The sequence below is a fragment of the Astyanax mexicanus genome, chromosome 24 (genome assembly GCF_023375975.1).
Source record: "Astyanax mexicanus isolate ESR-SI-001 chromosome 24, AstMex3_surface, whole genome shotgun sequence".
Classification (NCBI taxonomy): Eukaryota; Metazoa; Chordata; class Actinopteri; order Characiformes; family Acestrorhamphidae; genus Astyanax; species Astyanax mexicanus.
This window is the reverse complement of record NC_064431.1, coordinates 24,143,679-24,171,199: the sequence shown is the minus strand read 5'-3', so window position 1 is coordinate 24,171,199 and position 27,521 is coordinate 24,143,679. Positions and strand designations below refer to the sequence as shown.

The following is a 27,521-nucleotide window of genomic DNA, read 5'->3' as shown; positions in this document are numbered from 1 at the left end:
AGGGTTACAGACTAACTTATGGAATAGCTTAGAGTGGAAAATTCATGAAGGTGAATTTTGGTACAAATGTGTTGCAGGTTCTTAAGTGCAGAGTAATGTGTCGGAACTGATGGTCTGACACTGATGTAGAAGATAGATATCAGGTTAAAGAATGCTAGAGTGCTACTGAAACTGAACTAAGCTGAGAGTTTTTTTTTATTTTTTCCCTTGGCTGCTCATCCATGCAAACACCATCTCCACAGCCGACTTCCCCGTCCGCAAGACAAAGTGCTTCATCCAGACCTTTATTTATTCTTAATACCACTACAATACTGAGGAGATTCCCCCCGTCTGAGTAAACTGCGCTAAGACCACCACCGCCGTGCATTTAACATGAAGGCCCGAGCTACGGGCCGCGATTACAGCTACAGAACGATGTGTCTGGTGTGCTTTCCGACCCTCCGGCCCGGTGATAACGATCCCAGCAGAGGGTGTTGGAGGTTGGGGCGGGAAGGGAGGAGAGGGTGGGGGGTACTTAAGCGATGGGAGCTATTTCACGTCCTCCCCAAGTGCAAGCAAAACCTTTTAGCGGGAGCCAGGCAGCTAGAGAAAGTGTGTCAACACGCCGAGTTGTTCAGGCGGCGCAGTGGGGCACCTTGATACTTTTCTCGCCTTCCTTTTTTCCCCCCTCCAACCTCGTCTTGGATGTCAGAGCAAGTCATGTAGAAATAATTACTTTCTTTCCCCCTGTTAAAGTCAAGGATTTACATTAGCGACCAGTCAAAACGCTTCATGCAGTGAAAAATCAAATATCAGGACAATCCATGAAAACCTTTTGTTGGAAAGTCTTTTCTTGGCTACACATATTTAAACATCCAGACATATGATCTTTATTTAAACACCATGAATTGGTGCAAAACCAATTATGTCCCAGCCTAACAGCAGATAGACATAAATGCAGGGTTCATACACTTTTTAACCAATCAATTTCCATGGTTTGTTTATGTCTTTTCCATGCCTTTAAGGCAAATGTTCATGACCATACGATTTTTAAAACATCAGTGCAGACATGGACAATAAATCCAACAATCTTCGAAAACTATGATTAAAACTGATTATAGTAGGTCTGAAATGAATCTGATGGAAATGTTGACACCATTTCTTAATAATAAAATGTGTTTCAGCTCATGAAAGCTCCATTGTGTAGAGCTAAATTACTGAATTAGCTCTGAGCTGATGTATTTGTTAGCTCAAAATAGATTTTATTTGTCGATAAACGGAAACACAAAGATTTGTAGACCAAACTTCCATGACTTTCCCAAAACTTCCCAGGTAATTCTCTTTTTCCAAACCTTATCCAGGCCTAGGAATTGCTATTTTCAAATTTTTCATTGCTTTTCCAGGTTTTTCATGACCGCATGATCCCTTTAACCCTTGTGTGGTGTTCATATTTTTGTTACTCGTTTACTTTGTTACTTGTATTTAATGCAGCAAAATTAAGCAATTTTACATTAAAATGCTTTACACATGCTTGCTTCACCTAAATTGCAAGCAATATAAAAAACAGCTTACATGGTTAATATTTGCCCTTTACCTTTCTTATGTTACATTTCTTTTAAAAAGTGCTACTCTTTTTTTATTAGTTTTTTAGTAAAATGTAAAAGAAAATGAATTAAACTCAAGATATGAGTAGAAAATTTGTTTAGTTTCAAATTTACAAATGAAGCAATGTTTATTAGCCCCTGGCCAAACATACTGTATGTAATATAAATGTGTGTGTGGGTGGGGGGGTTGGTGTACAGTGTGTGTTCATCGAAAATGTGTTTTGATATATGATTTTCACAAAAAATGAGCCAATGCCAATGAGTTTGAGTTGGAAAAAATATTTTTTGATGAAAATGAAAACGGGTCTCACAGACCCGAACACCACACAAGGGTTAAATGTAAATGTTACAGGTGTGGTCTGATTAGAAACTAGGTCTTGCCACTTGTCCACTGAAAAAAAAAGGCCGTTCTGAACAGCTACTTTTGGGTAGTGTACCACCTGGTGAGAGATGACGGCTCACTGACAGCTAGACATGCTTCTACAGCAGTCAAACTCAAATTTGCTCAGCTGACTTGAAGAGGTAGAAGGGGGGGGGGGGCATCATTGGGAGGATCATCCTGTAAAAACTAATTCTGACTAAAATACTAAAGAAGTATTATACTGTAGATTGTCTAACTTTTGGCAAAATGTCATCATTAAAAACCATTAAAGTCTGTGGAGCTGTTTTGAGGAAATGTAAGTTTCTGATTTTTGGTTTAGTAGTTGCTTGCTCACATCAGTTACAGTTTACATAATGTTAAGTAGAGTAAATGGATTGTGTTACAGAATTTGCCCAATTCCCATCACATCACTAGCCACTAATGTCGCTGGCAAGGAGTGTCGCTAACTCTCAAATTTTTCCCAATTTACACAGCCAATTACCCAACCCACTCATTAGGACTCCCCCTATCACTAGTGATGCCCCAACACACCAGGAGGGTGAAGACTAGCACATGCTTCCTCTGATACATGTGAAGTCAGTCACCGCTTCTTTTCAAGCTGCTGCTGATGCAGCATCGCCGAGCAGCATCACAGCGCTAACGCATGGAGGAAAGCGCAGCAACTCGGTTCTGATACATTAGCTCACAGACGCCCTGTGCTGCGGACATCACCCTAGGAGTGATGTGGGGAGAGAGCGCCATCTACCCACCCGGAGGGAGCGAGGCCAATTGTGCTCCCTCTGAGCGCCGGCGGCTTGATGGCAAAGCTGCATGAGCTGGGGTGCGAACCTGCTCACGATTTAAACTTAATAAATGCTATCCAAGACACGTTTCAAATCAGTAGGCTCAGAGTCTGGCACTGCCTCGAGTTTATTTGTTGCAGACTCTGGTTGCAAATTTGACAACATGACAGAGAATTTTGGCTTTAATTTTATAGAGTGGAAGCAGAGACGTTATTAATGAGGAGATCAGCCAATGACCCAAATATAAATGGGAGTTCTCGTAACGCTCAACCCAGTGTCTGTTTACGGAGTAAGCCTCATGACTCTCCAAACCATCGCTGATCATCAGTAAAGTTTGCGTTTGATTTGGAAATCAAAGGAGTTTATATTTTGAACCATTGAATTACTGAAATAAAGTAACTTTTCAATAATATTCAAATTTTTTGAGAGTATATAAAAACCTGCCCTCTATTAATTGTTGCAGCCACCTATTAAATGTATAGTACTATATAATCCATCTCCTCACTATGGCTGGAGATGGGCCCTTCATCTGTTTTCACCATCATCACATCACCACCACCAACGGAACATAAAGCATCCATAGGTAGATCAGATACAGTATCTCTTCACTGCGTCTCTGCGTTACAGGAGACGAGAAAGTGTTGATTGTGTTTGCGTACTGTAGCGCCGTCCGCCAGCAGAGCCGCGGCGCGGAATGCAAATGAGCGAAGAGATGAGGTCTGTTCCACTAGCCACATCCTAATGAGTGGCTCTGGAGGGCTGTTTGAAGACTGAGAGACAAATGCGTACGCGCACACACACGTCGGCGCTCGCTCGCACACACACACACACACACACACACACACTCGCACACACTCTAATGATATTTACAAAGACGCTAACCTGCACATCTGATGGGCCTCAGTGCCAGCAGCTCTGTTTGCTTCAGGGTGTTCCTCTCATCCTTCACACACACACACACACACTCATGCACACACACACACACACACGTGTTGGTTTTTTATCCTTGTGAGGACCATCTACAGCAGGGGTGTCCAAACTATGGCCCGTGGGCCATTTGCGGTCCGTTTCCTTTTTTGGAGCGGCCCGCGAGGTATTTTAGGAATAGAATGAATGTTGGCCCGCTGTTAAGCAGGTTTTTATAATGTGAGATTCAAAGTTTGAATGCTAGGTGTCAGAAACGGGCCAAAGAGTCTAAAAGTGGAGAGGGTGCGCATTTCTAGCGCAGGAAAACGGGCCAAAGAGTCTAAAAGCGGAGAGGGTGCGCATTTCTAGCGCAAAAAACGGGCCAAAGAGTCTAAAAGCGGAGAGAGTGCGCATTTCTAGCGCAGAAAAACGGGCCAAAGAGTGTGAAAGCGGAGAGAGTGCGCATTTCTAGCGCAAAAAACGGGCCAAAGAGTCTAAAAGCGGAGAGAGTGCACATTTCTAGCGCAAAAAATGGGCCAGAGTCTAAAAGCGGAGAGGGTGCGCATTTCTAGCGCAAAAAAACGGGCCAAAGAGTCTAAAAGCGGAGAGAGTGCGCATTTCTAGCACAGAAAACAGGCCAAAGAGTCTAAAAGCGGAGAGAGTGCACATTTCTAGCGCAAAAAACGGGCCAAAGAGTCTAAAAGCGGAGAGAGTGCGCGTTTCTAGCGCAAAAAACGGGCCAGAGTCTAAAAGCGGAGAGAGTGCGCATTTCTAGCGCAGAAAAACGGGCCAAAGAGTCTAAAAGCGGAGAGAGTGCGCATTTCTAGCGCAGAAAAACGGGCCAAAGAGTCTAAAAGCGGAGAGGGTGCGCATTTCTAGCGCAGAAAAACGGACCAAAGAGTCTAAAAGTTGCTGTAATTAAGGAGTTTTATATTAAGAGACATCATGAAATTAAACATCAATTTGAAAAATCTTAGTTTACACAACACTGTCAAAGATAAAGATAGTAAGTCAAGTAAAATGATGTGTAAATGAAAGTAATCAGGAAAATGTATTATTTAAAGTGGTATATTTCATTATTTTTTTAATTACAGTGTCTGTGGCCCGTGACTTCAAATATATTTCTCCTTCTGGCCCCCAACAAAAAAAGTTTGGACACCCCTGATCTACAGTATTCACATAATGGAACGGTACCCCTACCCTACTAAGCCTAACCCTAACCATAGTGACCTCAGTGACAAAAAATAAATAAATAAATAAATCATTTTCATTTTGCTCTTTTAGATTTTGTAATGAAAGGACTAAACTTTTTGTAAAACAAAAAAAATAAAATAATAAAAAGCTCTCAAACATTATGAGGACCTCCCAAAATGTCCCCGCAAACGCCCGTATTTGACACCCTGCTATGCTTTGTTAGGGCATGTGGTCCTCATAAAGATAGCTAAACATGAGCAAAAGTGTACATTCACACACACACACACGCTGCCTCGCCCGCTCTTCCTGCCTCATCACATTTGGAGCATTGACAAAGCGATAATGAGATAAGTCTCACAGATTGCACATTCACAATACAATTATTTTCTATATAAATATGTTCTTTCTGACAAAAACAGCAGAAGAAGAACAAGAAGAGGAAGAAGAAGAAGGTCTGGGATGGTGATGACTCACCGCAGAAGCAGAGACAGCTTATAATTCATCAATTATGGACTCGGCTACATCACAAGCTTGTTTTTGTGCTGGCTAAGGGTCTGTGTGCTTAAAATTAATTATAGACAAGAGTTTCACCTTGTCGCTCCTGAGCCAATAAGAGTCTAAAGTAATCTACCTGTCGTTGTTGTTGTTGTTGTTATAGGCTGGAACACCACAGCAGCTAATCTATCAGCGATGCTTCAGGGAGAAGGGAAGGCCTGGCTGGGTAAAAGCCCACCAATACATACCCAACCATAGACTGTGTATAGCTGGACAGAGCATCATCTCTCAAAAGTAAAGCCACCACAGGTCGAGCGCCCCCTGCTGTTCGGTTGCAGAAAGCTGTGTAACTCCACCCATCCCCATAGGTTTCAATGGCAAAACAGAACAACTTTCAATCACGTTTTTCCCCCAATATACTGTAATTCTACCTCCATTATTTAAATACAACAGCTAGTGTACCCTCTGCTTATATTGTTAATTTTTTATATCCCCACAGAATTTGTTTTTTAAAACGTTATTCAGCTCTATATAAAAAGGTATGGTTATTGTAAAAGGGCTGGGTTACACCTAGAGCCGGGGTGGGACCAATGACTGTATAGGTGGGACCATAGACTGTGTATAGCTCTGTGGAGGCAGCCCTCAGGGGGCGGGGTTATTTAAATGAGTAGGCTGTCTCTCCACAGTCTTTCTCCCTCCTCTGGTCTCTACTGCGCAGACTCGGGATTCAGTATCGCCAACATGGTGGAAGATTTTGGCTTCATTTTCATTGAATGAATGGAAACGGCGACACAGCGTCCATCTTTTTTTACAGTCTCTGTACCCAACCATATATGCAACTCTAGTACCAAACAAGTAAAAAGAGGAAGAGGTAGCACGACACCACACAATTCCAATATCAATATACAGTACTGTGTTTTAATTTAATATATAGGACATTCCCGGAAGACATAGGAGAAGTGGGATGTCTGAAAGAATGTGAAGAACTGTAAATGTATTAGAGGATGATGGTGGGTTTATGCGTTCTGTTAAAAAGGAATGTCTTTATATTAGGAAACTTTTTTGTTAAGAAACCATTAAACGTCCACATTGTAAGAAATATGTTTAAAAGTTGAGAAAATTCAAAATTTCAAGGCAATCTACTAATACATTCGATTTTTTTTAGAAAAAAAAAATCTAATATTAAGTCTCATCAACTTAAAAATTTACTTTATATTTTCACACTTTTATAATTTAAGCTCTATGAAATGTGGCTTGTAAATTCTGCTGACTTAAGGATGTGTCAATTACGTGTTTTACATTTCTTAAATTCATGTAGTGGACCCAGCACTTTATTTTAGGCAATTTAAGTTAGACACTAAGAACTGGGAATTTTAAAATATTAAAAAATATGAGTTTCTTTGATTTTTCCAATTTAAATACCTCTGGAATATAATCAAGAGGAAGATGGATGATCACAAGCCATCAAACCAAACTGAACTGCTTGAATTTTTGCACAAGGAGTGAGTAGCATAAAGTTATCCAAAAGCAGTGTGTAAAACTGGTGGAGGAGAACATGCCAAGATGGATGAAAACAGTGATTAAAACCAGGATTATTCCACCAAATATTGATTTCTGAACTCTCTGAAAGCTCTGCATCTTTTTTGTTATTTCAGCCGTTTCTGGTTTTCAGAAAATAACTGCTTTAAATGAGAATATTTTTATTTTAAACTCAATGAAAGTGTCTAAATGAGCATGTGAAGTAGTGCAGAGTAGGTGGCTTGACCTCATTAGTTTAAACACAATTTTCAAAATTTGCCAACTCAGGTTATTTAGTCAGACTTTTAACTAAAAAAAAGTTGCTTTAAAAATCACAATAAGAAGAACAATTATAAATTTTGCTTTTTACAGTGCAGTCAACCTTTAAAAAAAGCTATAAAGCAGTAAAAAAGCTATAAATGCTAGCCCAGGCTACCCTTACAAAGAAACTTCGCTCTCTAATGAAAGTCTAATAGAGGGTTTTCTTGGCAAGAGAAGGAAATTCCAGCTCTCCGTTGCCTGCTGACGGAGCGAGCAGGAGATCCGTAATCCACCGTTTAAGTATTAGTACAGCATTAAATCAGCCAATTGACTTGGGCTGAATAGAACAAATAATCCTACTTCGCTCCAGAGGGGTGATTTTAATAGCTGCTCTTTAACATGGCCAACATCTATCAGTTTTACATAATGGCTCTCCAAGCTCTCCTCATTCGCGTGAAGAGGACAGACAAAAAAAATCATATATATATATATGTATTCAAATCTACGGGTCTAGTGTCTAATGAGAACCAACAGCTAAAAGAAGTGAAGTATCTTACGAAATCCATTTGGTATAATGAGAGCGGGAGCTAAAATTACTTTCAAGTGTCTGGGCTTCAAAACTCCAAACTTGGCTTGTGAGAGAGAGAGAGAAGACGGAGGTAAATTGAGGCTAAAACTTTTCCATTAGATAAGAACTACAGAGTGTGTGTGCATATAGGGGGGGGGGGTAGGAAAAGAGAGGAATAAGAGGGTACATGTAGCATTATGTAAAGTAGGCCATTAAAAATCCCAGAAGGTTTGCTGCTTCACGGCTCCTTTGCGGGAGCTTTCTCCCTTGGTACTGAAACAGCGGTTCGGTCGGCCATGTTGTTTGTGCACTGGAAGAAAGAGGGAAACACATCGGACGCTGCGGATGCTTCCCGTTCCCACGCTGTTGCCCTGGGCAAAGTTTGGCTCAGTTAACATTAAATCAATGGATTTCCGAGCGCGATCGATAGAGATCCGTGTTAGAGTGCTGAGAAGGCAAGTTCTGCCAGAGAAAGTTTTTGTAAAGGTGTCTGTAACTTTGTTTGACGTTGAGGAACACTTTAGAGGAAGACTTAATTTTTTTACTAATGAATTAATACACTATACACTTTTCTAACACCTCTGTAAAAAACTGTTATTAGTGAGGAACGTGGCCTGGTGGCCAATCTTCATTAATTGCACATTGCACCAGTAAGAGCAGAGTGTGAAGGTTCAGTTAGCAGGGTAAGAGCACAGTTTTGCTCAAAATATTGCAATGAACACAACATTATTGATGACATACCAGAGTTCAAAAGAGGACAAATTGTCGGTGCACGTCTTGCTGGCGCATCTATGACCAAGACAGCACGTCTTTGTGATGTATCAAGAGCCACGGTATCCAGGGTAATGTCAGCATACCACCAAGAAGGACCAACCACATCCAACAGGATTAACTGTGGACGCTGTAAGAGGAAGCTGTCTGAAAGGGATGTTCGGGTGCTAACCCAGATTGTATCCAAAAAACATAAAACCACAGCTGCTCAAATCACGGCAGAATTCAATGTGCACCTCAACTCTCCTGTTTCCACCAGAACTGTCCGTCGGGACAATAAATTATTGTGGTATAAAACCAGGTGTTTTAGTTTTATTGTCAAACCCCTGTACTTCTAGAACAGAAGCCACTAATAGGTGGAACACAGTCAGTCTGGGGATGGATGTTGTCCTACAAAGACTAGGTTCACTCTCTTGAGGGACTAGAGAGAGTGAACATCATTGGAAGATGAACATCAAGACGAAACAGTTTGGTCATTGGGACAAACTGCTTGCCATCCAGTCCAACCATTCAGCCATTGCCACCTAAATTTGTTGAGATGTTGTGAACAACAAACCCAGACGGCTACTCACTGGAACCACAGCGTCTTTATCAATGAATTAAGGTTCCATTTGGGATCCAACAACCATTGAGTTCAAGTTTGGAGACCTTGTGGTGAGTTCTTGATTCCTGATTTTGATTTAAAGGTCTTGCAGAGTTCATGCATCAACTTACCAATTTTTTTTCGCACTATAAGGCGCACTTAAAATTCTTTAATTTTCCCAAAAATCAACAGTGCGCCTTATAATCTGGTGCGCCTTATGCATAAATTCTACCAGTCAGGTAGAATTATAAGGCTGAAGTACAGCATTATAAGGAGTTTCAGTGAAGTTTCTCCAGCACTGAGGCTGGAGCAGTATTACCATTAGCTGCTAAGCACAGCGCTAGCTCTTTCGCTGTTCGGAGGTAAGTCTGAATGTTAACCATGCTGCAACAAGCTACATGGGACAAACCACTAACTGACAGTGTCCTGGGTTTCCAGAACACTCAGGGTTCCTCATTGTAGTGCTGTGTGGATTACTGAGTGACACCCTTGTTCCTTGCTATTGTCGCTTAAAATGCATTTAATAATCCAGTGGACTTTATGTATGAAAATAGACCATAAAATAGATGTTCATTGATAGTGCGCCCGATATTATGGTGCACCTCAAGGTCCAAAAAGTACAGTATGCCTTAATAATCATAATGATCAATGATTCACTGATTCATTTGTTGAGAATATTAGGTTTACCTTAATCCTGCCTCAACTGCTATGGAGTGAATCAGTTTTCCTATAAAGTGAATCAAATCGCGCTACTAATTTGATTCCTTTGAAGCTAGTAACCGGGCTGCATACAGTTTTGAAAGCATTGAACGCTAAAGAACCAAATCGTTTGTGACAACATAGTATTGAACAACCAGTCAGAGCAAGTCAGTTTTGGCAACACAATGGGGACCTACAAATTATGAGCTGGTGGTTTTACTGTAAATATTTCAAGAAGTCATCTATCTACACACATTGCAATGAAGACCAGACTACACCAGAACCACCAGAACTTTATGCAGAACAAGCGCATGCCAGTTCCAGAGTAAACCCCGAATGGAGTTAATCCACATCCTAAACTGAAATTAGGTCCAAAACAGACATCTGTAGCCTGGCCCTAAGAAACCCCCAAAGCTGCAGTAGATCCAGCTCAACTGGCAGGGGTGTAGCAAATAGCTCCCTGGCGGCAAGCTCAGGACTCCAGCCCAGCTGCACCGACTCTACCACCACTAACAGCTGCAAGCATCTGTCTCTACTTGTTAGTGAACACCCAACATACCATCATGCACGTGTGATACGTTCACTAGACTTAGCACTTACATTCGGACTGGTGGTGGACTACTTACAAAAACCTTTAAGATGCAAGAAATCTCAAATCGCAGATTTTATCCCTGTAATGTAATGTAATGTAATGTCATTCCTTAGGCTGTTTTGTTACTGCACCTTTAATCCCTTTATAATGATTGTCCACTCTGATTATTTAAAAAGAGAACAAATAACGCACACCCTAGATTGCCGTAAACCTTGACATGCCGGTATGTCCCAAATCAGTAAAGTTAAGGGTCTAAATAGACACTGGGACTTACCATAAGTGGGCGTAAAAGTGCTTTACCCCAATGCCCAATAAAAAGGCTCTCAGTAACTACCTTTGGGAGTGTTCCTCTTGGTGAGAGATTGTTCGTTAACTGCTAGATATGCCTCTACCACACACTCAAAGACATTTTGCCCAGTTGGCAAGCTTTGAGAGAGGGCACATTATTGGACTAAGAGAAACTTAATAGTTTCTATGAATTGCCCGTCATTTATGCCAGGGGTCTGCAATTAAGTTTGGCCGTGGGACGGATATTTTCCAAGGCATTATGTGGCGGGCCGCAAAAACAAAATCCTGTTTTGGAAAATGAAGTGTAATGGGGGGAGTGCTACAGACTAGTAGCTCTTCAGCCCAGAGGGTTGTTGAACCCAATTGCAGAACAGTTGAATTCAAAGCAGGTAAACCTAAGAAGAAAGGAAAAAAATAAAAAATAAATCCACTGCTCCCGTGTCATCAGGGTTGTGGTCCAATACACTTCTGCTGCCCCAGCTAGTGAATTAGGACACAGCCGGAAAAAAACGCCCTTATAAGGAGATAGGGAGCCCAAGAACGGGCAGAAAAAGTCGGGGAGGCATGTAAAGAAAAGCTCACCAGAGAAGCATTTTATTTTTTATTTTTTCATTATCGTTCATTATAGTTTAAACAACCTAACAGGCCAGATATTGTGAGATGATCTATGAAGGCATTGCATATGATAGTCTGTCACCCCTAGTAGTGATATGAGGGACATTAACAGCTCAGCGATATGTAGAGGACACCCTGAGACCTTTTAAGTCTCTTTTCCAATTCAAATCCATCCTCTCAATGAATTTAAAACCCGTCCACCTTCCGTCGCCCTATTTTCCTTTACCCTCTTCCCTCCTCTCTCCACAACAACTACTGTAAACCCATAATGGCGTGTTACTAAGATACAGAGCTTTAGAAAGCAGCACTGCCATTGCAGAGCAAAGGAGCAAATAAAGTAATTCATAAAAAAACCTTTCAGAGCACAAAGGAAGCACTGGGTACATCATGGTTGGCGGAGATACCTGTTCCTGTGTGGAAAAAAAAAATCATCATTACCCCAACCATATAAAAGGCTAACCTAAAAAAAGAGGGTTATTTAAGGTCTACTTCCACTAAAATCCACTTTTTACTTGTTTTTTGTGAAATACAATAGGTCTCTCTGAGTTGTATATGCATGCTACATATGAAACTGTTCATACTGTTCTTTAAACCCCATTATCTGCACTATCATGGCCTCACCCACCTTGCCTTGGGACCGCCCACAGTGCTGAACCCGGGCTACAGTAAAGCCAAAACTGTCAGCTAAAGAGCTTACAGCTCTGCTTACACCAGCTAGTTAGCGTTAGCTATATTGTGTTAGAAACTACAGGTTTAAATCGGATCTCCGGTTGATTTCTCATTTTACCAAGACCTTACATTTATATATATATTAATATATATATTATATATATTATATATTATAGCATGTGTCGCTATAATATATATTGCTGGCTGTTTACTATACTGTTGCTAGGTGATTGCAGTAGTATTTCAAGGTGGTTTCTGTGGCGTAGCTGGGTGTTTGCTAAAGTGCCCCAGATGGTTGCTCTGGTGTTGCTTCAGTTTTGCTGGCTGTTTAGTATATTGTTGCTATTTTTTTCTTATAATGTCCAAGGTGGTTGCTGTGGTGTTGCTACAGTGTTGCTGGCTTATAACTATATTGTTAATAGGTGGTTCCTTTTAAAATCCAAGGTGGTTGCTGTGGTGTTGCTACAGAGTTGATGGCTGTTTTTTCTATATTGTTTCTAAGTAATTACTATCATATCCAACGTGGTTGCTGTGGTGTTGCTAGGTGATTGCTCTAGTGTTGCTAGATATAAATTAATATATATACTATGGAAGTATGGTTTGACAACTCGACAGAACACAGATCAAAGCATGTGTCGCTCACGTCATGGTCGTCTTTTCTGCTGCAGTGCTGTTATCCAATCAGAGGCGATATGTTTGCATGTATGAATATTCATGAGGGAGAGCTGAAATCCTGTCTTCCTTCAGAGACCACTAATCCAGTGAACTAAAGCAGAGCAGCACCTTTTTTCACAAAAAACAGTACACATGGCATTCAATTATACTAGAGACCACAACTAGAGATTTTTAAATAATAGGAAAACGATGGAATTAGACCTTTGGAACTTTTTTGGAAGTTTTAGAGACTTCTCTGGTGAGAAATTGTGTACAAGGCATATGGAAGAGTATGTTCAATGCAGGTTATTGGAAATAAATTGTTTTGTTCATTTTCTTCATTTCCTTCATGCGAAATACTGTCAACTTGTACAGAGAGCAATTACATGCAACCAACAAACCTACCAGACCATTCAGTTTTAAAGTCACCGACACCATTAATTCCAATACTGTGTCCACCTTACCCTCCTAACTCAGGAATACCACTGCTTTCCAATTAAAAATAATTTTTTAAATCTTATTCGCTTTAACCAAGCACTGCATTCACTCACTTTACTAGCCAGCTACACAGCGAGGGAGCTCAACCTCGTGGGTGTCCTTTTAAACCTACACTCTGTTGACGTGGATTATAATTACCACTAAGCTTGCAATTACAAATGTCAGCCCTGTTAAATAAAGGCAGTGTTGGAAGTTCCAGGCGAGAGGCCAATTAACAAGATTCTGAATGCATACGGACACCTAGTCAAAACAGACGCCGAGAGAAACAAGGTGACACGCTTAACGACGGCCGCGCTCCCCGTACGTCACGCTGGAGATGAATAAAGACAAGAAACGAATGTGAAAACAGGAACATCTCAACAGGTAAACAGCAGCACTCAGGGAGACAGTTCCAATTCTAATGTCATTACGTATATCAGTGTCTAGAACTGCAGTGTACAGATTACAGCACAGACATCAGTTGTTCAGTGGTTGCTAAGCGGTTACTATGGTATTGCAAGGAGGTTGCTGTGGTGTTGCCATCGTGTTGCAGGGCGGTTGCTGTATTGTTGCCAAAGGTTTGCTAGGTAGATACTATGGCTTTTCAAGTTGGTTGCTATGGTGTTGCTTAAGTGTTGCTAGGTAGTTTCCATAGTATTCCCAATGGTTGCTGGGGTGTTGTTTTAGTGTTGCTGGCTGTTTACTCTATTGTTGCTAGGTGGTTCCTACAATATCCAAGGTGGTTGCTGTGGTGTTGCTGTTTACTCTATTGTTGCTAGGTGGTTACTACAATATCCAAGGTGGTTGCTGGGGTGTTGTGTTAGTGTTGCTGGCTGTTTACTCTATTGTTGCCAGGTGGTTACTACAATATCCTGGGTGATTGCTGTTGTGTTGCTACAGTGTTGTTGTTGTGTTGCTATGGTCTTTCTCTGAGGTTGCTGGGGTGTTGCTTCAGTGTTGCTGGCTGTTTACTATACTGTTGCCAGGAAGTTGCAATGGTAATTCAAGGTGGTTCCTGTGATGTTGCTGGGTGTTTTATATAATATTCCAGGTGGTTGCATTGGTGTGGCTTCAGTGTTCCTGGCTGTTTACTATATTGTTGCTAAGTGGTTCCTGTAATATCCAAGGTGGTTGCTGTGGTGTTGCTAGGTGGTTGCTGTAGTGTTGCTACAGAGTTGCTGGCTGTTAACTATATTGTTGATAGGCGGTTTGCTGTGGTGTTGCTAGGTGATTGCTGGGGTGTTGCTGGCTATTTTTTTATATTGTTGCTAGGTGGTTGCAATGACAATTTAAGGTGTTTTCTGTGGTGTTAATGGGCGTTTGCTCTAGTATCCCAGGTGGTTGTTGTGGTGTTGCTCCAGTGTTGTTGGCTGTTTTCTATATTGTTGCTAGGTGGTTGCAATGACAATTTAAGGTGGTTCCTGTGGTGTTTCTGGGTGTTTGCTAACATACAGGTGGTTGCCCTGGGTTTGCTTCAGTTTTGCTGGCTGTTAACTATATTGTTGATAGCTGGTTACTATAATATCCAAGGTGGTTTCTGTGGTGTTTCTAGGGGATTGCTGTGGTGTTGCTGGCTGTTTACTATATTATTAATAGGGGGTTTCTTATAATACCCAAGGTGGTTGCTGTGGCGTTGCTTCAGTGTTGCTGACTGTTAACTATGTTGTTGCTAGGTGGTTACTGTAATACCAAGGTTGTTGCTGTGGTGTTGATATCTCACAAATCACGGTCTGATTTAGTTGAGCTTCATCTTAAAGACTGAATTATGCAGAAATAAGAGTTTAAATTAACTGGGAAATTCAACTTCCTAACTAATTACCACCTCTTTTTTAAAAGAGCTGAAGTATACATATTGCAGTGTGTTAGCATTAGCTTCTTTTCAAGGCCTTGAGACCAATTTTCCCATATTTTCACACTGCCTCCTTCCTACGCACTGCCGTATCACAGTTCAGCAGCTCAGTTGGAGGAGAGTTTGGCCTGATCCGACTGTCTCTTTGACCCAACACATGTCCTCGGCCGGCCGGCCGGCATCCGCGCGTTAGCTTTACTTAAATCACTTCAGAGAGAGAGAGAGAGAGGGAGAGGAAGAAATCGACTGGCGAAGCTGCAGAAGCAATTCCGCTGTTTGCTCTGTCTGTAATCAACTTGCTTACAAGCCGTCTGAATAAAAAGCGGCCGGAGAGAAGAGAAAATCAATGCACCTGGCCAATTTTATTGTCAATGCCATGCAATAAATACACGTACCTTCGCCCTCCAAGTCTTCCCACGGCCCCCCAGCTGAGGTAATTAGCGGCAGCCACGAGCCCACCAGCAGCTGCGGCGGCGAGGAAAACTAAAACAGAGTCAGAGCAAATTCGCTGGAGTTATTCATGACAGCCCAGGCAATTATTACTGTTGTTACAGCCGACTCTGTGCCAGTGATCAATCCGTGGAGTCTTTAAGCAAATGTTTAAAGCGAGCGCAACATAACAGGGTCTACTTATAGGGGAATTCCTGCGATATTTAAATGTCCTGCATAATTTTAGGCTTAACGTAAAAGTAAAAGTCATTTTGTTTGTTTGAGTTTGTAGTGTAGCATTGTAGTTTAAGTCCCAATCCCATTTTACCCCTTGGCCCTACCACTAGTCCCGATTTTCGATAGGCTGGAGGGGTAGAGGGAAGGAAAGGGCTTGTTAGCCCTTTAAACACACGCACTGTAGGTATTTTCCTTGTTAAAAATTATGATTAGCACAATATTACCATAGTTTAAAGTGTAGTTTCAATGTTTTATGTCCAAAGTCTTCATAACAAGCATAAAAAAAGATCGCTAGTAGTTTGTCTCAGTAGCTAGCTAGTTAGCTAACTCTCCTGATCCACCTTAAATGGTGCAACAGACGGCAGGGGCTGCAGCATTTAAGGCGGAACAGAAAAAAAATGAAGTCAAAGCTAATTTCAACTTCCCTTCACAAAAGAATAAATAAATTCAGCACTCGGGGTGAAAGTTTTTAACGCTTCTCCTTGTAATTTAGTGCCAAGGGGAAGGCTACACTCGAAAAACAAGGGCTAGGGGTAAGTGGTAGGGTCAAGGGGTGAAATGTGATTGGGCCTAATACTTACTTACTTACGTCATCCAAGCTATGAACAAAAAGCTTTTGAAATTATTTAGCAAACAAAACAACTGTTAAACAAACCACAGTATGATTTATATTTTTGGTTCACTAAAGTACCACAGCTTCACATTTTGTCAGTTAGCTTTATGAAGTAGTCAGTTTAACTCAAGAGTTACTCAAGAACTTGAATTTTTTGTCATCTTAATGTGTTTGGGAGCATCAGTTACAGGTATACAGTGAATAGTTACCCTATTCGAGTAATGTTTCAATCCATATTATACCACAGTTAGTTCCAACCCTGCAATGTGATTGGTTAAGAGGTGTTCTATCAGTGCCGTTATCAGCCGGTAATGCACTGTAACTGAAGCTCTCCATGTATTACTCCACCACCAACAGGTAACTTTGCAACAATGCAGCGCTTACAAACCAAACAGCACAGATACAAACAGAGCAGCAATGGAACTATTTTAATTCGCAGAGTGTTTATGACCAAATAGATTGTATTTTCTTGTCCCCTTTAACTCAAAATCTATCTATGGCCGCAGCACAGCGGTGCCAATATTACACATTATAGGACTCCCTCTCGTGTAATATTGCTTAATTATGACAAGAATTTAAAATCTATTCTCAAAGGCAGCCGCAAAGGCCATCAAAAACTTTATAATGAAACTGGCTCTCATCAGGACTGCTCCAGCAAAAGAAGACCAAGAGTTACCTCTGTTGCACAGGATAAATTCATCAGAGTTACCAGCCTCAGAAACCATTAAAAAGTTAACAGCAGCCCAGATGTTGAGTAGCATTGCAGAGTGAAGCGTTGCAGGAAAACGACTGAAACTACACTCTGAAGGCCTTAAATCTCACGGACAGGTTTGGGCAGAGAAGTAATAAGATAAAATGACCTTAATTTTTCAGCGGAAAACCACTCTTACGCCCTATTAACTTAATTAAAGGGCTGGATTTTGCTATTACCACCTGAAATATTTCAGCGCGGATCTATAGAAACCGACATGTCACAGCAATTTTACACCGCCGGCCTCAAATGGCCACTTTATTAGAAACACACCTAGCGTGAAACAAGCTTTCAAGCAACACTTTATAAGATCCATCTAGGTGTACAATTAGAGAAGAGACTGTAGAGCCATGGCTGATCATATATATAGTCACCAAGAAACCAAGAAATCGGTGAAAGTTGGATCCATATGTGATTTCTCATGAAATGTGCTGTTAATCACATTGACCTTTTTACAAACCCAGAAACTCATATAATGTAACCTTAGTTTGCGGTAAACGAAATATCTTTCAAAATGGCCGACTTCCTGTTGGGCGGAGCTAATACAACCAAATGGCAAATACGTGCAGAATCAAAGTATCTATGTTCACAACAAAATTTGAGAATATTGGAGAAATTTTGAAACAGTTACAGCTAATCTATTAGCTAAACAAAATATCTGAATATCTAAATTTCAAGAGTCTGCTAGCTTTCTATAATTGTCATATAAAATAGGCGCTAGAGAGCTGATGAAAAGCGAATGTACGTAATTCCAATTTAAGATCAAAGCACAGGGCGCCGAGTGGTCCAGCGGTCTAAAGCGCTGCCACTATGAGCGGGAGGTCGCAGGTTCGAACCCCCGCTCATTGCCATCAAGCAATTGGCCCTGCTCCCTCCGGGTGGGTAGATGGCGCTCTCTCCCCACATCACTCCTAGGATGATGTCTGCAGCAGGGCGTCTGTGAGCTGATGTATCAGAACCGAGTCACTGCGCTTTCCTCCAAGCGTGCTGGATGCTCGCCAATGCTACATCAGCAGTAGCTCGAACCACGCCCAAGCCAATGAACCATGGAACTTTTTTTTCATGGAAATTTCGTAGGTTTAAAGCCTGTGCCAAAATGCTTGAGTTTTCGAGTAGCGGAAAGGCCTCAAAAAATGGGCACAAATTTTAAGAATAAATATAATAATAAACTTTCCAAAAACAGTAGGGCTTTGCATCTTTGGTGCTCGGGCTTTAAAAATACAATTGCACCCAATTACAATGCTATTTGGAAGGAAGATAAATTTACCAGGAACAATAGATGATTAACAATAGAGACTGATGGGCTATGGGCAACTCTTGGTCATATTTATTGATCTACTATTGATCTGTTGTTGCATGTTGTAGAGTTGTAGAGGTTCCTAATGGTGATTTTGCGGTAGGGGTGGACCAATCGAATGCATCCAAAAAGCATCCCATACATTTTTAAATAGGAATACAGTGGTATGAAAAAGTTTGGGCATCCCTGATCATTTTCATAAATTTCCTTTATAAATCTTTTTGCTTGTTTGAATCAGCCTCTAACAAGACAAGGTGTTTCTAATAAAGTGGCCACTCTAAAGTGATATCTCATCACTAAAGCTTATTCACGCGCTTTTCGACAACATTGACACTTCCCCTGCTCTCAGCGAGCGCTCGGAGGGTAGCTATTCTTAGACCTTAACAAAGTGGGCGGATCCTCATTTCCAAGACAATTAAAATTGAATTCAGGCTAGTTCCACTGAAAGGTGGATGAAATATTCAAAAGCTACCACCTTAATGTTTCCTCAGTACACAGTGCTTCAATATGCAGAGCAGAACAGCAACAGCACTAGGACAGCAGCACTGAGCTCACTGTCCTTGGATGCACCTTACCATTAGATGGAGATGCTAATGCAAAAAAAAAAAAAGTAACCTTGGATTATTAGTTGCGTATTTGCATTTTTTTTTTTTTTTTTACTGCATGCTACTCCCTCCATCCTAACCCCATCCTTCCCCCCATCCACCCCCTCACAAATCGCTCTTCCACAGAGCCGGAGAACACAAAGCGACGCCGACGCATCAAAAACGCACAGATGCTGAAGGTCACAATAATTTGGAGCCCAACATTAAGACATGGCATTTATTATTACAACAAAGAGAAATGACCACTAGCTTCAATTGAGGCCCAGGAATTAAGTCGGGGAAAGATCCGGTGCAGCCGGGACTTAATCATATACTGACAAAAACCCAGGCTTTGGAGCACCCACGTGTGAGCACATGGAGCACCACAAAATGTTAAATTAACACTAGAATAAACACACATGAGACACTGAAACTTAAGTTCAATTATTGTTCATCTTATTCTACTTTTTAAGTTGGCTTCGAAAAGCCAACTTACTGTTCTTCGTAATCTTATTCTTATTATTATTAAGTTGGCTTGGAAAAGCCAACTTATTGTTCTTCGTAATCTTATTCTACTTATTATTCTATTCGCAAAATTTAATCGACTACTCCTCCTACAGCTTTTGACGTAGAATGACAAAATTTTACACTATCGTAGGCCCTATACCCGATTAGGTTGCTTTTTGAAGCGATATATCGTGCGCCTTTTTTCCCATAGACAATGAACTAGGAGAATTTTGAATGGCCGTGTACGGCACAATTTTTGAGATACGAAGACCAAATTCGGAGGGCTTATAGATCTTGTCGAGATCTTTAAATTAATAGTTCCATCTCGCACACGAGCAGCTCTGCGCACGGAACCCCTTCTCTCCCCTGCTCCTCCAGTACTGTGAGTGTATGGAGGAGCTGCTGTATGGAGCAGCTATCAGTCAAAAGTTTGGACACCCCGGCACCCCAGCCAGGGCTTAGCAACCACCTAATAACTGCTTAGCAACCACCTTAGCAACCACCTGGAAAACGGTAGCAACTGCCTAGCAACCACTTAGCAACACCTTAGCAACCACCTGGAAAACGTTAGCAACTGCCTAGCAACCACTTAGCAACCACCTGGAAAACGTTAGCAACTGCCTAGCAACCACTTAGCAACACCTTAGCAACCACCTGGAAAACGTTAGCAACTGCCTAGCAACCACTTAGTAACCACCTGGAATACGTTAGCAACTTCCTAGCAACCACTTAGCAACCACTTTAGAAATTATAGCAACTGCCTAGCAACCAGTTAGCAACACCTTAGCAACCACCAGGAAAACGTTAGAAACTGCCTAGCAACCACTTAGCAACCCCTTTAGAAATGATAGCAACTGCCTAGCAACCACCTAGCAACACCTTAGCAACCACCCCGGATACCATAGCAACACCTTAGCAACCACCTAGCAACACCTTAGCAACCACCTAACAACACCTTAGCAAACACCCCTGAGACCATAGCAACACTCTAGCAACCACCTTGCAACCGCCTAGCAACACCTTAGCAACCACCCCTGATACCATAGCAACACCTTAGCAACCGCATAGCAACACCTTAGCAACAACCTAGCAACACCCTAGCAACCACCTAGCAACACCTTAGCAACTACCTGGTATATGTTAGCAACTGCCTAGCAACCAGTTAGCAACAGCTTAGCAACCACCTGGAAAACATTAGCAACTGCCTAGCAACAGCTTAGCAACCACTTCAGAAATGATAGCAACTGCCTAGCAACACATTAGCAATCAAAAGTTTAACCAAAAGTTTTAAGTTTTAAACAAACGTTTTTGGATTTCAGCGTTTAACCAAAGGTTTTTAGATTTCAGCGTTTAACCAAATGTTTTTAGATTTCAGCGTTTAACCTAATGTTTTTAGATTTCAGCGTTTAACCTAACGTTTTTAGATTTCAGCGTTTTTAGCATTTAGCGTTTAGCTAAAGGTTAACAGCATATCAATGACTCTTCACACTCTTCAGACAGAAACAGCTTTGCAACCGTTTTAACTTTTTAATGTTATTAGCGTTCTTTTCCAAGCCAACTTAAAGTTCGTTCACAAACTTTTCTAGTTTATCTTTGTCACCCATCCATCCATCCATCCATCTATCCATCAATCATCCATCCATCCAGGCTTCATTTTATCTGCTTCTTCAGTGGACCACCCAAAACAACTGGGCAAAAAGCAGGAGTACCCCCTTGAAGATGGAGCCAGTCCAGTGACGGAAAACACCAAACGCTTCTTAGACAGTATATTACATTAATTACTCTAATTATATTTACAGGAACTACACCAATTACTTTTATAGTAATTACTTTAACTAAATTTACAGTAACTACTCCAACTACATTTACAGTAACTACTCTAATTACTTTTATAGTAATTAATGCAACTACATTTACAGTAACTACACTAGCTACATGTATAATAATTACTCTATAACTACTCTAATTACATTAAATTAACTAATGTAATTCAACTTACAGTAAACATTAATTGCCTGTACAGTAACTACTCTAATTACATTATATTAACCGTATATATGTAACTTAATTCAGAGTTTACAATTTACAGAATTATAGTAGTTACAGTAATTAGAGTAGGTACACTTTGATTAACTAATGTAATGTAATTATGCATTAAATACTAAACTACAGTTCATTTTTTACAGTAACTACTGTATTAATTTTATAGAAATTGTATTAAATTTAAATTTTACATTTACAATAACTTCTGTAACATAATTCCACTAACTACTACAATTACTTTTTTGTAACTACAACATATACAGTTAGAGTAATTATTGAAATTACATCAGTGTTACCTACTGAATCTGCATTTACAGGAAGTACTGTACTATATTGACAGTAAATACTGTAAATACTGTAAACTAAATGCTCAGTAACTACTGTAATTACATTACAATAACAATCAATAACTGCGTTTACAGGAACTACTTCAATTAGATTTTTTTAGTCAATATTGTAACCACAGTAACTACTCAGATTACATTTAAATCAATTAATATATTTAGAAGTACTGTAAATACTGCAATTACTTTCGCAATAAATACTTTAAGTACATATACAGGATCTACTAACTACTAGTGCAACTACATTACAGTAACTATAGTAATTACATCTTTGTTACACACTGTAAATACATTTTACTGTAACTACATTACAGTGAATACTGTACCTGCCTTTACTCTTCCAAATCTTCTATAACTATATTTTTTCAGTACCTACTAATGATATTTGTTTGTGGGAGAGATACTGAGTAGTGAGTGATGGAAAAGTGGGACATCGATGCTCTTATTAATGCACACTGCAAACATGTGAAAGCCCTTGCTTTTTCGCAATTGTTTGGTTTGTTTACTGGGAAAGTCAGCAGGGAACCCTCAGGGCCCTCTTGGCCTTCAGTAGAGTCCTAATGATTTCCCAAGTACTAAACAACTCAGGGCCTGTAATTTGAAAGATCATTTTTATTCACGAGAATCAGGCTGGCAATCTCTGCAGGTATTCTAGTACCGGTGTTGTTATAGTAAGTTCTGCATGGAAACTAAATCATTAACACAGCTTCACATGCACTTGTTCTGCATGAAGTTCTGGCTCATGCCGTGTTTCTGGTGCAGGAAGAGAAAATGTAATAATTTACCGTATTTCATTGAAACCAGCAGCTTAATACATTTACATGCAATGACGAGTCATGAGACATCAGTGTAGACACATCTTGATTGATCAAGAAGTGTTACCTCCGGGGTTGGCTTGAGAATGCCCACCCATACTAATAAACGTGGTGAGGAGGTGTTATCTTGTGAGTGAGTTTGGCTGAACACTGGCCAGTGTGCTCATGGCGAGGCCTGGTAGTGAATGATAGTGGAACGTTCATTGATGCACAGTGAGATACAACCACAAGAGTTGTTGTTAAATGACAGGCAGTTTTCGTAGCGCCAGTCAGCAAAAAGAGCCAATCAGCTTGCTGCTTACGCTACAAGTGAAGGAGGTTAATGTTAGTGGTGAAAATTCCCCTCGATGAGGAGATCTGCGCAAGCGCAGTTGCCATACCAGAAAAAAATCATGTTTTTGGTGCTTTATCGATTGAAATGTCACAAAATAATCAGAATATTTTTGATTGACTTAATCATCACTGATGTAAAATATGTTGTCGAATTAGTAATAAGACCTTTGCTTTAGAGAATTTTGGTCAAACAGATGGAAGGCTGGTCTTATACAGCTCTGGAAAAAATTGTCTTAAAGAGACCAGTTCAGTTTCTGAATCAGTTTCGCTGATTTTGCTATTTTTATATATACATTTGAGTAAAATTAACATTGTTGTTTTATTGTATAAACTATGAACAAGTTCATATTCATAAAGTTTTAAGAGTTCAGAAATCAATATTAGCATGTTCTCCTCCACCAGTCTTACACACTGCTTTTGGATAACCTTATGCTACTAACTCCTGGTGCAAAAATTCATGCAGTTCAACTTGGTTTGATGGCTTGTGATCATCCATCTTCCTCTTGATTATATTCCAGAGGTTTTCAATTTGGTAAATTCAAAGAAACTCAACATTTTTAAGAGGTCTTATTTTTTTCCAGAGCTGTATGAGTCTAGTCTGTTAGCTTTTTTACCTTTTATGACTGAAAATCAGCTGATGAATATGATAAAATCAAGAAAAATTCAGATAAAAATGTTTATCAAAATAAATCCTGGGTCAATTTATCGTCTATTAAAAACATTTATTGTGACAGGTTTAGTATCGGTGTATAAATATTACATACATGTTTTCACAGCTCCGCATCTACGGCTGTGGCTGTGATGGAACGCCGGTCCTCGCTGTGCCTCTGGTCTTAGGAGGACACGTTCTACTTGAGGAAAAAAATCCATTTATCATGACAATGTTGAAGAGCAGCTAAGCCAGCAGGGGCTTGAGGGAGATGCGTGCTGGCAATACAGCTGAGTGCCTGGCACCGACCCGCTATTACCAGGCCTGTTCCAAGACCCGCGGGAAGCACAGGACCTGGTTTTACTTTTCTATCTCCTCTTTCCCCCCGCCTGCTCCCTCTATCACTATCTCTCCGCCTCTCTCGCTCTATCTTTCTCTCTCTCGCTCTATCTCTGCTCTACGGCTCAATCTCCCAAAGGTGACAACCGAGCGAGCAGGAGGGTGACTGAGGGTGTCAGTAATTAAAAGAGCTGATTAAAGTGACGGAAAGAGGACACAGCAAGAGAGAACGCGAGAGAATAAGGGAGAGAGGGAGGGAGAGAGAGGAAGAACGAGAGATAAAGAGAGAAATCTAAGGTAGCGTGATTCACAACACATCAAGCGTTGGGGAAAAAAAAAACGCACTTGCTACAAAAAAATAAAAAAAATAAAAAATAAAAGTTGCCCCAGGGTGCCCTCACACCTACCTTGATTTGTCCTGACCTTACACTTTTTCAGCTTGGTCCAAACAGGAACAGCAGGTGTGAAAAAGGCTGCAAACCACAAGGTTCTTGCAAAAACCAAGGACCAAAATTTGGGTTCATAAAAAGGTTTAGGGTGATTCCCAAGCTTATCTCAAGATGCTTTCACACCTATCTTGTTTGGTCCTAACCCATAAACTTTTTAGTTTAGTCCATACTAAAAAAGGCAGGTTTGAAAGGGAAGACAAACTTTTCAGTTTGGACTAAACCACAATACAAAGTGCGAAAGGTGCCGTGAACCATAGTCAGAACCAGAGGAACATAATCTGGGCCAAACAAGATCTGAAGTCTGAAGGCACCATCAGTTGATCCAGACTAAGACCATAATTTGGTCCAACCAAAAAGGAATGGTCATAGTCTGAATCAACTCATAGTGGATCTTCTGACTTTTCAGTTTGGAGTTTGGCCTGAACTAAAATAGCAGGTCTCAAAAGGTGACAAGCCATGATTTGGTCTAACTCAAGGAGCTGGTCAAGGTCCAGATCAATTGATGGTGCTTTCACATCTACCTTGATTGTTCCAAACAGAAATAGAAAGTGTGAAAGGGGCCACAAACCACAATCTGACCCCAAGCACCAAATTGTGGTCCGATAGGTGTGGTTTTACACGCATCCTGTTTGGTCCTGACCGATGGATTTTTTAGTTTATTCCAAAGCAAAAACCAGCGACGAACCACAGTAAAAAAGAATCAAACTTTGGTCTTTGGCCCAGATCAATTGACGGTTTGATGTTTTTACCTCTACCTTGTTTGGTCCAAACCTTCAGTCTTTTTAGTTTGGTCTGTACCACAATAGGCAGTGCAAAAGGTGCCATGAACCATAGTCTGAACCAGAGGACCTTAATTTGTTCCAACTACAAGATGTGGTCCTAGTGTAGATCAACTGATGGTGCCTTCGGTCCTACCTCGTTGGGTCCTGACGTTCTGACTTTTAAGTTTGGTCTGAACCAAAATAGCAAGTCTCAAAAGATGCCACTTTTGTTCTTGATGATAGCATGCCTTAAATTCCTGTAATTGGTTTAAAACTTCATACAAATTGAACAAATTTGAAGCAAACCCTAATTCAGTTAATCTGGACTGAGACAACCTCATTTGCTTAGACCAAAGCTTGGTCCTTTGGTCTTGCCTGTGGATCGTAGACCTATTTCACAATTCCAAAGTTCCAGACCAGAAATGGTTTCCTTCAAGCTTTTCTCCCATAGAACTCAAACTTGTTTGGTTTCTTTCTGATGGTAGATGCTTTACCTTGACATTAACTGTGGCATGAGTTACCTGTCCTATGCTCCTGTGATGACATTTTAGGATAGTTGGAGACTTCTTTGAGTATCTTGTGGTCTGCTCCTGGGCTGAACTTGATAGGATAGTTGTTTTACTCAGTAATGATTTAGCGGACAGTTAAAAGTCCAAGAAAAGTTCCAGAACAAACAGGTAGGTAGGTGTGAAGAAAGTGAGCGAGGTATGCTAGTGAAGATATTTGTGTTATGCAGGTGAAATAAAAAAGGCAAGAAAGAAAAGAAGTGGGGAAAAAAGTAAAAGCACAGCTTCAAGTATGCATCCAAGAAGCAAGTTGCTGAAGAAACAAATCTACTGTTTTGTAACTACTTTTCAAGGTTAGTATGTGGTAGAACATTATTGATTCCTCGCAAGATATTTGTACTTTGTGTGCAAGCCTACAGGCGATTACGCTTCAAAAAAAACAAGCAACCTCTAGCCCGCCGCTCAGAGAGCTAAGCTCTGAAAAGAAACCTTGTTCTGCCACTAAGCGTTCCTTTGGTAGCTTGCTTTTAATTTAGGCCTCGGGTAGCTCCGGGGAGATCGCCACAAAAAGACTAGGATTTCACCCAAAAAAAACAAAACAAAAAAAAAAACATCCTGATGCTGGCGGGTGCGAAAGCCTTCCTAAAAAGAAACACGTTTAAAAATAATCAAATAAATCATGTCTAATTGGGGAATAAATGGATGTTTTTAATGGCCCTGACACTGCGATTTTCACATCAAATATGATGCAATGCCACTTGGACACCTATTATTTATTTATTTGTATGTTTATTCTCCCCGTTCGTGACTTGACATGACAGCTTTAAAATACTGTATTGCGGTGCCAAGAAAATGTTGCATCGCCCTGCAGTTAGAACAGTGTTAGAACAGGGTTAGAACAGGGTTAGAACAGGGTTAGAACAGGTCAGAAAGTTTGATAGACAAAGTCAGTCGCAAAAACCACCATCAGAAGTAGAGTGATTTGATTTGGTTTTATAGGTTTAAAGAGTCAACTTAGTCTTTAAAACTTAAAAAGAAGGTGCCCTAAAATGACTGTTTGAATCCCAATGTCATGTGGCCTGTCATCAGCAGCTGGAGTCAGAGAGAGCACAATTGGCCAATTGGCAATTCCTCCAAGAGCGATGACTAACCAGTGATTCTGCATCAGTGGCAGTTTGAAAGGGGAGGAGTCTGACTTAACATCTGTCAAAGGGGAGGTATGCTCACCCCCCCCCCCCCCCATATTGGGCCTGAATAGCTGAATAATGAGAGAGTAATACATGGAACAGCATATGCGCAAAAAAGGCCAAGAAAACAAACCATTTTCAAAATCCCAAAACTGTGACATAACAGTCTAATTCACATAAACCAAGCCCACAGTTCTACCTTCTCAATGTGGGTTCTTGCACCACTTTAAAAGTCAAATTTAATGCTTTTTAAGACCTTTTTAAGACCTCAATAAATATGATTCAAGACCCTAAAAAGTAGTCATAATCAGTCCTCTCTCTGGTAACCTTAGCTAACTTTCTGCTGACCTTAGTATATTAGCTAACTTGCTGCTAATGTTAGCTAGCTCTCCTCTAACCTAAGTTCTATCCCTGGTAATGTTTGCTAGCTCTCTGCTAACCTTAGTTCTATCTCTGATAAAGTTAGCTAGCTCTCCTCTAACCTTAGTTCTATCCCTGGTAATGTCTGCTAGCTCTCTGCTAACCTTAGTTCTATCTCTGATAAAGTTAGCTAGCTCTCCTCTAACCTTAGTTCTATCCCTGGTAACGTTAGCTAGCTCTCCGCTAACCTTGGTTCTATCCCTGGTAACGTTAGCTAGCTCTCTGCTAACCTTAGTTCTATCCCTGGTAACGTTAGCTAGCTCTCCGCTAACCTTGGTTCTATCCCTGATAATGTTAGCTAGCTCGTTTAAGCTAGCTAAAGTTAGTATGTTAGCTAGCTTGCTGCTAATGCCAGTTAGCTTTCTGCTAAG

The 27,521-nt window shown here is 40.6% G+C and overlaps 1 protein-coding gene across 4 annotated transcripts in view; it reads right to left on the bottom strand.

Annotated features, from left to right (window-relative positions):
* The window catches only part of fhit (fragile histidine triad diadenosine triphosphatase), a 448,879-nt gene that overhangs the window by 401,882 nt on the left and 19,476 nt on the right, over positions 1-27,521 (bottom strand). The window contains exon 2 of one of the 4 annotated variants that reach the window (XM_049471671.1): positions 15,282-15,369. The exons of 2 other annotated variants lie outside the window; for them this stretch is intronic. The gene's annotated coding sequence lies outside the window, so the exon portion shown is untranslated. Of the gene's footprint in view, positions 1-15,281; positions 15,370-27,521 lie in introns of those variants that run through there. One more of the 4 variants, XM_049471669.1, reaches the window with a different exon arrangement.